The sequence below is a fragment of the Capsicum annuum genome, chromosome 11 (genome assembly GCF_002878395.1).
Source record: "Capsicum annuum cultivar UCD-10X-F1 chromosome 11, UCD10Xv1.1, whole genome shotgun sequence".
NCBI lineage: Eukaryota > Viridiplantae > Streptophyta > Magnoliopsida > Solanales > Solanaceae > Capsicum > Capsicum annuum.
The window spans coordinates 30,010,456-30,024,958 of NC_061121.1; the positions used below are offsets into that span (position 1 = coordinate 30,010,456).

A 14,503-nucleotide genomic window follows, 5' to 3' on the forward strand; every position below is an offset into this window, starting at 1 on the left:
GTGTGTTGATCGCATCTTGAATACGAAATCAAGATTTAAAGTTTTGGATAATACTATAAATTTAAGATTCAATTATTTATAAATATTTAATAAATTTGTAATACATAATTTTATATTAAGGTATATGTATAAAGTTGAATAAAAGTTACTCTTTATGGTTCAAAATAAGTGACGTTTTAGGATTTTCATTTTGATTCAAAATAAGTGGCGCCTTTAGATAATCAAGTAGCCATCAATAATATTCTTTCAGTTATACCTTCTATAAATAAAGAGATTTTATACATAGCCAAGAAACTAATAGAAAATTACCTCTTTTTAAAGGTATTTATTAAAGTAAGCTTGTAAAAATATTTCTTATTTTCTATAAATGAGTAATTTTTTAAAGGATGATCAAATTAAATTTAAAAACATCACTTATTTTAAAACGAAAGATGTACTTAGTGCACGTAAATTTGTCACTGAACTTTTAGATCCGTCCTAGCCTCAAAAGACCAAAATCTTGCGGTCCACTTCACATTTATTTGAATCATAAATTGTAAAAACAACATAAATCCTGATATTTTGAACCTTAATTCTAAAAAAATTGATAGTTTGCATATTTACTAGAAATTCCAGTTTTTAGCCTCTCGTAATACATAATTGATTGCAGATACATTCATTCAAGAAACATTTTTTCTGGAAAAACACAATTTTAAAAATGGTATGTAACAAAATCGACATGATTTAATGATTAATTAATGCGATATTGATTGAAATACGATTGTTTAATCCCTTAAAAATAGTAACAAATTCAAAATTCAAAATTTGTTCACACAATCAAGCTCATGCAACAAAATTCTCCTAAATTTCTCAATATCTGTTTTTTCAGTTTTGAATTTTAAAGCAGATTCACAATGAACATTTTGATTTTGTTGAGGCATAAATTTCTAATATCCAATACAAACAATACAAAAGTGAGGGAGTTATCGTCGGCCAGAATATTTTTTTATATGGATTTGATTTCGGATATAGCTGCTAAATTGAAAATTATTGAATCATTGAAAAAGATCAACATCTGATATATCGTAGAAAGAAATTCCTCACCAATTGTGATTCACAACAATAATGGAGTGAAGCTTTATGTCGAATTGAAAAAAAGTGTTTCAGAATTTGTAACGTATCCTTTGTGCATAACTACAATAGAAAAATAATCATAAGAAGGCATTTGAATTCAATACTGGTGCTTGATTGCACCAAAGGAATGTAAATGGATTCTAGAGCACTTACAGTAGTTGAGTCAGAAAATAATTACTCGTTGTATGTACCGAAAATAAAGATTGAAAATTTCATTAATGATTGCAAAAATGAAAAGGTTAAGGTTAATCAACTCTACAAGGATAAGACAACTCTTGTATCTGTAATGACCAAATATTCCATATACCATAACTTCAACTTCAAAGCATAATGTACTGACAAATAAAGGTACGTTTAATTATGTATCTTTTATGTTACATTTCAGTTTTGTATAGAAGAAAATATGTTGGATTGTAAACGTTGATATATTTTTATTGTTGACAGATACATTAGTGGATGAATATATGGACTCAATTGATATATTATGTTCACTGTCTGATACATTAATTTGTTGATTGTCTTTTATTTTTGTTGTTTGATACTTTTGTATGTCTGATTATTTGATTCAAATTTTTTCAGTTATGTTCTACACTTTATTTAGAGGATTTTAGTTGGATAATAAAACCATCATGTCTAAACAATTCTGATCTATTTAGAATTAGGGCTTTCAACAATGTACATAGTTGTCAGTTGAGTGAAAAGGCGATCACCTAAGTTCAAGCTACAATAGCTTTTGTTAGTGGGATTATAGGTTCGAAGTTAGTCAATCACAAGACAAACACACTCCAGGTGACAAAATTGAGGAGATGAAGGATTTATATGGTGTTGATATTAGGTACATGAAAACATGTCAGGCTAAGGAGCGTGCAATAAAGCTGTTTGTGGTGGACCAACTGATGGATCTAGATGAATGTCCAGATGCATTCATATGCTAAACACTGTGTATCCCAACATATATATTGGGATGCATAAGTCTTTGAAAAATAAATTCATGTATCCTTTTTATGGCTTTATATCCAATGATACAAAGTTTTGAGTTTTGTAGACATGTAGTTGTTGCGAATGTTGCTCATTTGAGTGAAGCATATAAAGAAATATTTTTTAGGCTAGCACTTTTGATGGTGTAGGTATGTCACCTGATATGTATCAAATAAGGCAACTGGACTTATGTTATAATGTATTGTATATGAACATCATAGATAAATTGAACTAAATTGGCTTGATATATCATTTGTGCTCTGATTTTTAGGTTGCAATAGTCAATAGAAAATGGCGTTGCAGATATTGAGAATGAATGCTCATGCTCATGATTTTTTGAGCAGGTTAAAAGTGATTTTGGAGAACATGAGAATATGTATGTTATATCTGACCAGAATGAAAGCATTATAAAAATGTAAGCATTGTGTATTCAAATGTTTCTCATTTTGCTTGTATTTGACGTCTTTGAAAAAATGTGTATACAAACTTTAGAAGGAGCAAAAAATGACTTAGTAACTTATACTATTCGGTGACTAAGGCTTACAGAAAAGAGGATTTTGAGTATATTATGCCTAAAGTTGAAAAGGTCGTTCACAGGATTAAGGATACTTGTATAATACCGGTTATGATAAGCGAGATAGATGTCATGCTCCAACAAATAGAGGGACGATGATGACATCAAACATTACTGAATGCATTAATAGTTATATAGTGGAAACACGTGAACTGCTTATCCTAAAATTTTTGGAAGAAGATCAAATGCTTTTCGAAGCATGAATTGCAGGAACAGAGAAATAACATCATATACAAAGACAACACTGGGTAGAAAGTTTGAAAAAGTTCTAGTTCTAAACATCACAAAATCTGCTCGATTCACGATATGTTTTTAGCTGTACATCTCTTAAATATTACAAGTACACACACTTCTTAAAAAAGTGTATCTATAGTGATGTTAAAGACTACGAATACTGATACTACTTTTTTGGCTTGCATTGATTAGAAAATTATGGACTGTTTTACTAGAGATACTTATGATTTAATTTCATAAACATAAATTTATTTATGTTGTTATGCCTCAAATTTTTTGTGTTTATACTTTTTAACTAATAGTAGCTTGACTAGTGATTGTTTGGACAGGTTAAGACTTTATCAAAGTATGTATACTCTGCATATGAAAATGGTAAAAGGTACATCGTGAATCTTGAGGATAAAATATCTAATTGTGGAAGGTTTCAACTTGATGAAATATTATGTCAACACACAATTGTAGTTTTAAAGAGCAAACACATCATAGATATGGGACCCTACTATTCTAATTATTACAAGCCAGCAATAATTGTAAGGATATATGAAGTACTGATAAATTTATTGCTCCATATGAAGGATTGAAATATTCCTAAAGAAGTTGAAGAGGAAGTGGTCTTACCACCAAAGTACAAAAGACCTTTAGGCAGGTCAAATAAATTGAGGCATAAGAAATCTGATGAAACTATCTCTTCAAGCACAAATTGTTGTGGGAGATGTGGTCATGAAGGTCACAATAGAAGGACTTGTAATTTTTTTGCAAAGGAGAAATGACATAGCTATTTTTCACTTGTCAGAAATGCATTTGAAACTTGTTTTTTCTTAATAATGTGGTATTCTTGAACAATATTAGATGTAATGACATTGGATTTTCTTATAGAATGCTCAGTTTCTTCTAATTTTATATGTGGGAGATACATGATATTTCTTAAAAAGTTTAGGTTTATATCATTGATGCATTTTTCAAACAGAAAAATATATAAAGATACATAATTTGATAGTGTAAAATACATTATTACATTTTAATTTTGTAGAACAATGTTTTTCAAACGTAGGATAAATTATTACCTTATAACATTAATCAAATATAAGAATGTATATAAGATATATTTTAGTTTTGTAAAGATACATTGCCTATAAATATGTAAGAAAATATTCTTGAATTTATATCGAAGATACATTTACCCAAAATATGTCTAAACATACATTCTTACCTTACAACTTATGTCTAAATGAAAAAATATATAGATACATAATTTGATTGTTTGAGAAATAAATCAACTATAAATATACAAATCTAATAAAGATACATAATTTGATTGAACGAATATTTGCAGAGATACATAATGCTGAAGATATATTTACCCAAATATGTCTAAAGATACATTCTTACATGACAACTTATGTCGAACTGAAAAATGCATAAAGATACATAATATGATTATTTGAGGAAAAACTAAACTATAAAGATACATTACTGACAAATATTTATAAAGATATATTACTGATAATTTTAAATATATATTTTTCACGAACTTTATAAAAGATACCTTGTTGAATATAAAATGCTAAAAAATATTTATCATTAAATAGATAAGCTATATATAACCAGTTTCACAAAGAAATATAATTACTTAGCACATGATAAACATCATGTCCACAAAACAATTACAAAAACATAAAAATCAAGACATGCCTTGATCAGTATCTACAAGTATCATATCCAAAATATTGTTCATAAAAATTAATAGTATTTTTTAAAGGTTAATTACACAGACCCAATTGATACACATCTATTTAATGTTGATCAATTATGATTCATTAGGTGGTATAAAATTTAATTTTTAATTTTGATGGATCTTTACTATCACTGACATAATCATTTTGAGCCTTTACAATTTCATAGTTCCACAAAAATAGTGCGTATCTATTACAAATTAATTCAATTTTAAGTTTAATATTTGATACTTGTAGTTCGTCGCTCAAATACTCAGAATAAGCGACAACAAAAGTACTACAACCCCTGCATAAATAAAAAATCAGCTAATATTGATAGACATATATAAATAATGAAAAGTTATGAATTATTTAAAAATTAATCATGATACTTACAGACTACTACTTTATTGTCGAGTAATGCCTTTCACATATTCAACGTCAAATGAACTACCTTGTAAAAGCTATCACCTATTTTGTCATTGTATGCTTCAATCTTTGATCAGTTAGTATAAAATCTTTTGATCTAAAAAATCACTGATATGAAGGTAAGTAGGCAACATTATGACCAACTTTTGTATCTCAGATGACGGCTCAATATGTCTCTTTGCCAACATCGAATTATAAATGTAAATGCATCTCTCATTTAGAACAACAACAACTAACACCCAGTGAAACTCACAATCATAATTTACTGAAATGTATACTTCGTCGATCAAATGCCAAGATAGTCTGGCTGAAATGTTATAACTTTTAATGATGTTGCTTAAAGATTCCAAATTTAGAGCAACGTGAAGATGTTATTGATAATCCTCATGTGATGAAAAAACTTTAGCCCTTTTTTATGGATAATACCTTCTGTAGGTTTTATCTATGTATACATTAAACACACAGTTTGCTATCGTGTATATGTATTGTTGTTGTACTTGCAACTTAATTTTCTTTGGGAGATAGTAAAAAATAACATCGAGGTGCTGAACATAGTATCAATCATCATTAATAAGTTAGAAAAAATAGTTAACATATATATTTATATATAAATTTGTTTGGCAGAATGAGTGTATTGATAAGACGTTAGAAACATGGTGTTTATACCTCATCATTCCAGCAAAATTTGGACTGAGACATCAAATAGAATCAATTCTTCATTTTAGAATGTGCAACAATAAAGTTTACCATATCAAATTCAAGACCTGATGATTTTGATTTGTAATGGTCGTCCTTTTATTTTCTACATGGTTGATATGTGTTAAGATCATATTTTTACAAGAAGTTGATGAAACAGATTTTAAAAAATAATTTGTATTACCTATTGGCATGATACTTTAGTAGTGCATCCGTAATCTATTCTGAATAAATATTGATCAACTGTGTGGATCCTCATTCAAAATGCTGAAACCTTCAGATGGATAATTCTAATGAATACCCGAAGTAACATCCTCATTGCCTTTGGAAGATGAATCAAACACCATAAGTTATTTAGACCTGAATATTTTTGAAGACTGCCTAATCCTTCCTGCAGGGGTCTTTGTGTCATCTTTATTAACTATTTCAATGCTTGGAAATTTTGTTGGCCACTGACTCTATAGAGGTAAAATTGACTATTGGTTATTTGTAGCGAACCGACAACCTCTAGAGTTTCTATCGAACTAACAACCTTCAATGTTTCTACCACTGTGAAATTAGTTGGTACAACAACAATTGTGAATCTATCCTGTTCAACAGTAGCACATATAGTATCATCATTCTGAAAGATACATAATTGTCAAAGTTTATGATAAAGATACATATTTCTTTGAAAGGTACAAAATTTTTTCACAAAATATACAACTAATGTAATAATATGCATAAGGTACATATAAAACTAAATTGATAAATTTTCTTATTGATGTATAGGTTTTTTTCAAACTTGTAGCTGATATATATGATTATGCATAAAAAAATTAGTTCTTTAACTAGTGATTACCTTCTGATCATTAATACCAGCAATTATGTCTACCAAGACACGTCTAATATTCACATCATCCTGAACATCACCTTATTTCAATGAATCTTCTGGACTTTCAGATTTCTAAGATCAATCAAGGTCTTCTTTTTTATCCATATGCTCATCTCTCTTCGGATAAAAAAATTCCTTCATCTAGAGATATTAGTCACTAAATAATACATAAACATCATGAAAATTTTAAAGCATAAGGACCATTTCCTCTTTTGTAGGAATTAGGTTGGTGTGCACACACTGAAAAAGATATTTTTTTTTAAAAAAAATCATCAAAATCAATTTTGATAAGTACTAATGTAGTATGAAATGTATCTTGAAAGTTTGTGTAATGTATTAAACATAACAAAAAAATTCAATTTAAAGCAAAAATATCAGAATTGAATACAAGATATTCCTTGCTAAACAATTCTCTCATAAAATATTCATATTGTGGCCGAAATCCAACAACTTTCCAATTAAGTATCCTTGAAATAATGTTACCCTGATGGAAAACAACTATTGTCTCAACTATAGAACAATATTCATACATCCATATATTTCGTGCGTGTGACATGCCTCTTAATAGATATAACTTTTTATGACATCCACATCTTGTCTAAGTGTATGCATTAATTTGTCAGAAATAATTTTTTTACATGAAAAATCTCTATATCTCCCATCATCGATCATCTTAAAATTTGCTATGCTCATAGGTGCATCATTCATTTGAGAGAGAACAAAGGTATGAATGAAGTACAAGATAGCCATTTGAGGGACATCCCGATCATTGTCGAAATTACTAAACTTGAAACGTTCAATCAAATCTAGTTTACTTACAACAACTCTTTTAGAAAGATACATTTCCATCAACACACTGGGATACATATATTGATACTCAAAATCTATTGTATTACTAGTTCGTTTCAAATTTGTAATAATAGCATATTCAAATATAAAAAATCTGAGCACATTGTTATTGATCCATACACGAACTTTATAAGAATTGTTCTGTTCTAACTCGAGCATCAAAATTTAGTTGGTTATCTGGTAGGTGAACTAAAAATATGATATATTCAGATTAATAACAAAATATGTTTTTCGGAATAACTCAATGACCTTCTTATTTAGAATCTCAACAAAATCAATTAGAATATGCCAGTTGCATAAGGTTCTGAACCTCAAAGTATGTGGTGAAATATCTTTGACAACATATTTTATGCCCTGCATTCAAATCAATTAACAATAATAAATATTTAATTATTAACTGGATATTCATAACATACAAAATTGTAACACATAATGTATCAAAATAGCATAACATAGAATATGTATCTTTCAAACAAAAGTTACATAACATTTATGTATATTTTCTTTATCTATATATCTGTAAGGCAATGATGTGACCAGATATATAAACATGATGTATCTTTTCGTCATTTAGTATTTTTAAGGCAAATATGTGAAGTGATACATAAATATTATATATGGGATTTATCAAATATGACTTTGATACATAATATTTTAGGAATTTGGAATAAGATCTGTTATACAAAAAGTATTAGAAACACAATACTATTGATGATACATATTGGCATACCCTTGTGATGTGCCATGGATTCATGATAATTTTGATGCTTAAAATAAAGAAAATATGCAAGAACTTAGATATTTTTAGTGGCTATGATGTGTTTTTATAATGTTGTGCAGGTGAATAGGGTTCAGAGGCAAAATAGAGAAGTAAAGATCAAAATTTACCAAATAAGAAAGGAGTATGACATCCACGGATGTGGTCTACAACTTGTGAACTGGACCCAGGATCCATGAAAGGCATTTGTGAAGAAGGTTTTGAGGAAGAAGGAAAAGACTGAGTTCCATGGATATGATCTATGTCTCTTGGAACCAAGTCTTGAATAAAATATTGTAGGTCGTGACAAGTCTAATTCCTATGAAGGGGACCTACAACTCGACCCAACCTATGGATTATGAACTAGAGTCATGAACCAGATGCTGAGGAGTGAATCAAAGTATAATTTTGTAAGACCCCACAAATTTTTCAAGACATTAAAACTCTTTAAAGCATGTCAAGAGAAGCTCTAACACTTAAAATTTTTTTGGCTAAGTGTTAAGACTTAGTCTATTTTAGCCTTCGAAATTTGACATTCTTATTTCATGAACTTTACATTCATAAAAGTTTGATATTTAAGTTAATCCATGCTCAAGAATGTCAATAGGGGTTCCCGGATGAGTTTTAGATTTTTTGGACCTCATTTAGACCAATGCGATCTTGGGGCGCTGCGTCGCCTATCGCATTGGCTAATATTTTTCCAAGACTACTAGTCAAAATTACTGAGGCTCAATGCGATCATGGGCGACGCATCAGGTATCGCGTCGATGGCATCGATGTACTGCGTCGACCAGCACATCAGTACCCAGTTATCAGTCATTAAAATTGCCGTGATCCCAGGGTTATTTCAGTCTTTTTACCACTCTTATCTAATCCTATAATACAAGATTCAGCCATTTTTTACCCACATATACTAGTTTTCTCTCAATTTTCCTTAAGAGCACGCTTAGGGTTTTCAATTGAAGGTCCAAATTCAAGAAATTCCACCATTAATCTTCGTAGAATCAAGAACTAAGGTATGTTAGATGTTGATTCTTGAGTTCCTTTCATCCATAAAGTTCATGAATCCTTTTTAAAATTATAAAGTTTGTATATTTATGAGTTTTCATGATTTATGTGAATTGAAGTTCATGATTATGTGTTGTTAAGTTTTAATTAATGATTTAGACTACAAGTTTCAAGAATTGATTCTAGTATGTGGTAAATTTCATGATATTCATAATAAACCCTACAAGATGGATGTTGATTGATGTAACCATGTTAATTGAGTGTGTTGGATGTTGTATGACCAAAGTATGCTCCCCATATGTTTGATAAAATGCTTATGTGATGGAAATAGAGTCATTATAACATGTTGACAAGAAATCCCCAATTGTGTATAAGTTAATTCATGCCAAGTGTTTGTTGAAAGGCCATAGTGAATGAATTATGATATGTTGCATGATTCCTACTCATGTGCATTCCTTATTGAATGAATTATGAGATAATAGTATGTACTCCCTATACATTTACATGTTTAAGACTTCCAAGTGCTTGAAGAGATGCCTCATTGATAGTGTTGTGAATGATAGCCTATTGCCATGTTATGTATGAGTTGTCCTGTCTTGTATTATTTATGTTATTGAGTCCTGGGGGTATTTATACCCGACAAATTAGTTTCTTGTCTAGAGCCAGTTTCAGTTTCACGATAATCTCAATCATTTCATGATTAGTAGTACTCTTAGGCAGTTACAAAACTCTATAGAACTTAGATAGTTACAAAACTTTGGAAATCTCAGTAATCTCAGTATCAGTAGTATTCCAGCTTTAGTTCAGTAATCAATTAAGAACTCAGTAGTATCCCATCAGTCAACGAAACTCAGTGAATCTAGTTTATCCTAGTCAAATAAGTACAATTAGTAACAGTTCAGTCAAGCCTAGTATGATCTAAGAAATCAGTTCAGTGTCTTTCAGTTGGGAGTAGGATTCAGCACCGAGAAAACCTAGGGATGGGTGCTCACCCGCTTGATAAGACTGAGATCCATAGAAGCAATCCCTAAGTTCTAGAACTACGTAGCTAGTATAGTTATGAGATATCACCCGTTAGATAGGACTGACATGCTCTGAGATCACCTTCTAGTACATGACTGATTTCAGGGGTCACCCGTTAGATTAGGGCTGAACACATAGCAGGTTTATTTACCCGTGGCACGGTACTGACTCCTTTACAATTAGGTTTATAGGTTGGACCCCACTAGTTCAGATTCGGGGCATGTCAGTTAGATGACTACCTCCCACAGTCTTAGTAAAAGAACTCAGCTCAGTAGCTTAGATTCAGGACTGTAAGATACAGTCACTCATTAGCATTACTAAAAGATCACCCACTAGATAGGACTAATCTCAAATACAGTCAATTAGTATTAAGTACCAATAGATTCAGAGATCATCCATTGGATAGGACTGATCTCAGGTACAGTTAATCAATTTGAGTAACCTCAGATATCAATATCAGTAGATTCAATTATTTAGTATATCAGCATTAGTAAACTCAGATGTCAGTAAATCATCATTCGACACTCAGTATTCAGTGTCACTACGATTTTAGTTATAGTTTATGCATTCATACATGTATCCTTATTCAGCATACTCAGATTATTTAGTCAGTATAGTTCATGCATATGAGCCCTTGCATTCATTCTTACCCCATATAGAATACCAGTATATTCTTATGTACTGATGTATACTTTTCTCTTGTGCTATGGTGTCTTATACCATAGGTTCAGAAGCACTGGATATCAAACACCCTTAGTAGTTCAGACTCAGTCAACAACAGTAGACTTAGTAGTGAGTCGTCATCATTTGAGGATGGTTCTATTATTTCATTATATTGCATTAGATTCAGTATTCTTTAGTAGATAAATTTAATTGGAGGATTGTCCCATCAACTCCATAGTTCAGACAGTTGAGAGACTTCCAGACTAGTTGTTCAGACAGTTGTTTTTGTTTTGATATTGTTAAACTTTATTAAGTTTTATTTTAGTATTGAATCTTATGGCAAAATTTCCCCAGTTTTTTGCATTTTTTAGTATATTATGTAGTGCTCAGTTATAGGTATCAGTTAAGGATTAGCTTATGATCCTTTGGGATTATGATCACCGTGTAGCATCCGGGGTACTAGACTCGGAGTGTTACAAACTTAGTATCAGAGCCTAAGGCTCAATAGTGTCCTAGGAAGTCTAAAAGCTGCATCTAGTAGAGTCTTGTAAATGGGTATATTGCACCCCTCATTTATGTACAGGAGGCTATAAGATGTTTTAGGAACAGTTAGCCTTCTTTCAGTGTTCTTGGTATGCGAGTAAGCATGAGATCAAACTAATTCTTAGTATAATCCATCTTTTCCTTTCATTTATAGAGTATGCCTCCTCGCAAAGCTAATGCCCGTAGGAATGATAACCATCCACCTCAGCCCGCAGATCTTTTGAATGAGAATGTGCCACATGTAGAGTTTTGGGCAGCTTTTCAGGTGCTAGCCAAAGCTGTGACAACTAATGTTCAAGGTAACCATCAGGATACAGCCCCACCTCAGTAAGATGGGGGTCTAGTCACAGCTAGAATCAGAGACTTTATGAGAATGAACCCGCCAAAATTATTTGGGTCTAAGGCAGATGAGGACCCATAACTTTATCTCGATGAGGTGAAAAAGATCACCCAGGTCATGCATATTTCTGAAGAGGAGAGTATAGAATTGGCATCCTATAGGCTTAAGGATGTTTCTTATATTGGGTAGTGATGTGGCGGAAGAGTAGAGAGGAGGATGCAACTCCCATGATTTGGCAGATATTTTAGGATGCGTTCTTAGATAAGTTTTTCCCACTAGAGATGAGAGAAGCTAAAATAGAAGAGTTCATGAACCTGAGGCAAGGCTCCATGATAGTGAAGAAGTATTGTCTCAAGTTCAACCAATTGGCTAAGTATGTCCCCGATCAGATGGCTGACCCTAGAGCAAGCATGAGTAAGTTTGTGACCGGTGTGTCTGGGGTAGTGGTTAAGGAGTGTAGGACTACTATGCTTAATAGAGAAATGGACCTTTCTAGATTGATGATGCACGCTCAGCTGTAATGCCCCAAATCTGGTACTCAGAATGCTACACAGTGCTTATGATCCCGAAGGACCACAAGCTAACCCATGATTGATATCTGTACCAGTATACTGCATAATATACTGTATAATGCGGAAACATGAACTAAAAGGCCATAAGATTCAAAACAGTAACATAACTGAACAAAATATAACATGTGTATGGGGTATGAAATACCCAAAACAACTAAAATAACTATCTAAACATGATAGCCTGAAAAGCCTCTAACTGACTGAATGGTTTGAATAAGGAGTTGATGGGACATGTCCCCAACTAACTCCAACTAATAAATAAATTAATGAGATAATAAAGTAATGATCATGTCCTTGAAAGATGAGGACTCACTTCTAGCTTTGACTGCTGAGACTGGAAACTACTGATGCTCTGGAGCTCGTGTCTCTGAACCTATGGTATAAGGCACTATAGCGCAAATACGTCAGTACTTTGAATATACTGGTATGCATATTATGTAAGATAAATGCATGGGGTTCATATGCATGAACAGTACTGGCTAACTGAATAATATGAACGGGAGAATACATGCATGCATACATAGTAACTATATCTGAAATTGTGATAACATAAGTTTACTAGTAACTAACAAGACTAATGATAGAGTTCTGATAACTGATAACATGAGTGACTATATTTAACAGTCCTGAATCTGATGGAACTAGATGAGTTTCATAATGTATCTGAGTTGACTATATTTGACAGTCCAGATTCTGTAATGTGAAACTATGGGAAATAGTCATCTAATTGGCATACCCCAAATAACGCATTATAGCTGAATTGGGGTCCAATATATGCCCTGATTAGAAGGGTGTTGATACCACGCCACTAGTAAGGACAACATGTGAGTGACCCTCGACTAGCAGGTTACTCTAATGAGAATGGTGGGAACCCTCAACTAGCAGGTTAATCCACCTCATTTACCCTTAACTAGCAGGTATGATGTCTCAAACTACATTGGCTACATAGTTCTGGAATGCAAGGATTGGTTCTAAGAATCACACCCTCTACTGGTAGGTGAGTTTCCATCCTTAGGTTCACTCAATGCTAATTTCTACTCCCATCTGAATAGATACTAAACATGATTAACTAATCTAAACATGGAATGAGTTTACTGAATTCTGTTAACTGATGGAATACTACTGATATCTGACAACTGACTAAGTTTGTGAGATTACTGAGGTTACTGAATTACTGAGTTTTCCTGAGTCACTTGACTGACTGAGTTCTATGGATCATAGCTTGACTGAGGATATCGTGAAAACATGACACTAGAAATAGGCATACGACTAAATTGTTGGGTGCAAGTACCCCCCAGGACTCGATGGAAAGAAACTGACAAAGCATGACTTTCTTGAATACATGACCAACATCACAATCCATAATTTATTTATTGAGGCAATTCATCAAACATGTGATATGCATAAGCATGTACATAAATGGGGATTTCATAATATCATACTAGTTGGGCATTTTTCTTTCACATAGGCATTTAATCAAACACATAGTAGGTATAGTATATGTAGAAAACATTATAAAACAAATAAACATCATTATTTAACTCTAATTTCATCATCCAAGGGTTTAATCATAGGTTCACATGAATCTACATCTATACTAATCAATTCCACATAAAATTGAATCACCCAACATGGATCAGAATTTAATTGGTGATTCTCAACATGAAAAAAGCAACCCAACATGAAATTCATAAAGAAATCCATACACTTATGCTTTTAAAAAAGATTCTTGGGCTTCATGGATGAAAGGAGTCCATGAATGAACACTATGCATTCTTGGTAGTGAGTTTCTTGAAGTTCTTGAACTTGAAGAATTGGAAATCTCTTAGTTCTTGAAGAACTTTTGTTCTTGGGGATTAATCTTAGAGACAAAACCCTAATTTTGTTGTTGTAGAAGGATAATGAATTTTTGACCTTTGGTCGGATATAACTAGGTATATAAACGGGTGGTAAAAGACCAAAAAGCCTATTTAGAAACGACTTTAAAATAACTGAACGAAATATGCGGTGATGGGTGTAATAGTCCATCGCTGGGTCGATGGTCCATCGTACTGACCATCGCACTAGGACCAGAACTGTAAATTATTACCTTGGTGCGATGGTGGGGTGCGACGATCCATCGCTGGGTCGATGGTCCA

The 14,503-nt window shown here is 32.0% G+C and overlaps 1 pseudogene; it reads right to left on the reverse strand.

Moving 5' to 3' along the window:
* LOC107846564 overlaps positions 1-14,503 on the reverse strand; it is a 138,540-nt pseudogene that overhangs the window by 33,022 nt on the left and 91,015 nt on the right.